We start from the raw sequence: 3,386 nt of genomic DNA on the forward strand, positions 1-3,386 counted from the left end.
CAAGCATTATTTTTTGATTTTTGTGTGATGACATTGTTATGTTTATCTAATCCATTTAATGATCCTGATTTCCTATCCCTTGAATTATCTCTATCCTTTCTGCGTTCTCTGTAGTTTGGGGAGTCCCTATATCTGTATCTATCAATAGATGATTGCCTGTCTTGATATCTACCCCTATAGTCACGGTTTTGTCTTTCCCTATGAAACATGGGGCAATCTCCCTTAGAGTGTTTTCTGGATCCACAATTGTAACATTCAATTGTTTTTTGGTGATTCTCTTGGAAGGCTACTCTTTTTGCCTGCCTGTGTTCTGTGTATGCATTGTATCTACTTTTCCTCAAATTATCTTCAGCTATTAACTTGTTTGACAGACTTTCTATGGATAAGTATCCTAGATTGATTGAGTCTAAGTGTGATATGTAGTTATCCCATGATGAATCTAATGAGTTAAGGATAACACTTTTCATTGTCTGTTCTGATATTATTTCTCCTCTTAGATGTAATTCTGCTCTGATTTTGTTTAAGGATATTAAATGTTCACTTATGGTGGTTCCAGATCTTAATTTGGCTGAAAAGAAATCTTTAGACATCCTAGTGGTTGTTGCTACACTTTCACTGTGAAACAATTTAAACATGCATTGAATTATTTCTGAAACAGTAAGATTATGCTTAATACTGTAGTACATGGCAGGTGATATGCTAGAAATTATTAAATAGAATGCTCTGTGATGCAGGCAGTCCATTTTTAGAGTCCAAGGTCTTTTGGGAGGATTGGTTATAAAAAATAATAAATTTTCTTTCATAAAGACAACCTGAATTTGTTGACACCATTCCTGTAAGTTGATGCCATCAATTCTAAGTTTTGGGAAATCACTGGGTAGATTCCCAATATTATTATTCCCACTACTTACAACTGTGGGTAGTCCATGGTCCTGTAGATGTTGAAAATTGCAGAATGGTGTGGGTATTCTGCTGATGAGCTTGAGAGGTTCTCCTTCTTCATAAAGTTCATTGTAGTTCTCTGTGTTCATCTGCGCATGCGCGTTGGTCATTTCTCTGCTGAAGCCGCTGGGAGAGGTTCTCTTTGCTGTAGCTCCCTCGCAGTGCTCTCCTTCTGATGATTCGGTTTCCGGCTCGATCTTGGGTGTTCTGCTGGCAGCTGTGGTTCGTCTCTTCTCTTTGGAGCTTTCTTGCTTGGGGTATTTTGTTCTTTGGATCGTTTGCGGTGTGGGGGAAAGTTCGCAGGGCCCTCTGGGTTCAGGCGTCGTCATCATCGTTGTCCGGATCGAGTCGTGCAGGCTTTGAGGTGTCTGTTTATTTCTTCGTCTCTTTTGTATTTTTGCATTATCGGCTTTTATCGATTCTTTTGAAATTGTTAGACTTGTGCCAAATGTTTTAAATAGTTTTCTCATGGGTGTTTCGATTTCTTGTTCGGTGGATGATTCTTCTGTATCTGTTTCTGACTCTTCAGAAGAATAAATATATTTTTTGTTATTTTTTGTGTTTTTTCGCGCCAGAGTTTTTGAATGTTGCATTCTGATTGGTTCAGCCGTGTTCATTTCTGTGGCCGGTTGAAGAAAAGATGGCTGCCTTTCAAAATTTTGAGCGGGACCTCTGGTCTTGCTTCTGGTCATTTTTTCTTTCGTTGTAGGTTCGCTCACCATTTTTGTATTTTCGGGTTTGGCTTTTTCAATGTCTTTTTCTCTCGCTGCTCTGTTTTCTTCCAAGAAGCCTCGGAGTTCCGCGATGAGTTTGTGGTCATCTTTTTGACTTTTTATTAGCCTCAGTATCTCCGATCTGAGGTCTTTGTCTTTTATTTCGTTCTCTTCTTGGTTGTCGGTTTCATCTGCTGTTTCTTCGATGTCTGTGGTGTTATCTTCAGATTCTTTGATTGTTATATTTATTGGTTCGTCGATCATTTCGTGATCTGTTTTTGTTTCTTTATCATTTGCCCTGGTGTTGGGTCTTTCTTTTTTGTTCTTGAGGTTTTCTTTCTTAGGCATGTTGGATTTTATTGAGTCAGTTCAACCATCGACTGCTACCAGTTTGTTACAATATTTTGAGGATCAGACTCAATAATGAATTCAGAAGTATTTTCTTCAGTTAAAGAAGAGTTTATTCATAATAGGCATTCTACTTATTCTGTCAGATTTTTACAGTGAGAAGCAAGCATGAGGTAAAAGCATTCTCTATTTATATCAAAGGGGAGGAGTCAAGGATGGGGGTGATTACATATGACTACATTAAAGGAGGAGGAATAAATTAACTCTTAATACCCTGTACATATATACATATCTCTTGTTATAGAATAAGGCATTTACTTATGACAGAAACAATATCTGTCCATTTGGAAAGGCAGGCTAGAGGCAATAGATAACAGGATAAAATCAATTAATCAACACATGCCTGACAGGTTTAGGACTAAGGACTTATAATTAAGGGCCATCCAGAGCCTTTGCGAAACAAGTAAAACCAATCAAATAATAAAAACTCACAAAGCAACTCTCCAGATTACAAAATGCTGTAAAAAAAAAAAACACTGTATGAAAGCCCATGTAAAACCAAATCAATTGGTCAACTGCCCCAGAACTGCACGGTGTGGTTCTGTTGATCAATAAAGTCTTTCTTTCCAATCAGCCTCCATGTTATTTCCAGCGTCTTTCTCCCAGCTTGGAACTGAACCAGATGGATTTTTCTTCCAATAATATCTAATGAGCAGCAATTGTATTTTGCTATCTACAATTATCAGGTGTTATTTGCATCCACTACAGCTCTTGTGTAATTCATATATGGGTAAATTGTGGTCTGTTTTTGGCTAGGCCAGGTCTGGAAAACTTTAGACGGCAACAGTTAGGCTGCTTTATATCTCTTTTCTTCCATTTGCTGTCCATACAGTTTTTTGCAATTCTGGTGTTAAACCTCTACTTAGGTTTCCCAAAAAAATGTCTGTTTTTGAGTCCTATATAGGATTTGATTTCTAAACAGTTCACAGCTCTGCTATTTCAACATTCAACAGGAGCTATACTGTAATAATAAACAAAGGGGGGGGATCCTCGTATTTGAAATGCTAAAACATTTCTTAAAGCATAAAATTTTTTAAAGCATCTTGTCTGAAGATGCAGACACGGTCCCCGTTCAAACGGCATCGCTTTACGGAGTTGCTTCAAATCAACTCCTTTCAGCGGCGGCTTCGTGTCCCGCTATATAAAGACTGTGCCCGCTCACATATGGCCTCATATTGTAATTGCTGGGGTATTTATAAAAGAAGCCAATACTTATTTTGAATCGCCTGTTTCACCTGCAATAAAGCGGACACTAACATAACCTATCGGGGAGCTCTTGACTCTCTTTCCCATGATTTCCGATGCGCGCTCGTCATTTCCGAC

Source organism: Pantherophis guttatus, chromosome 1 (genome assembly GCF_059756535.1).
Source record: "Pantherophis guttatus breed Tessera chromosome 1, ASM5975653v1, whole genome shotgun sequence".
NCBI classification, from domain to species: Eukaryota; Metazoa; Chordata; class Lepidosauria; order Squamata; family Colubridae; genus Pantherophis; species Pantherophis guttatus.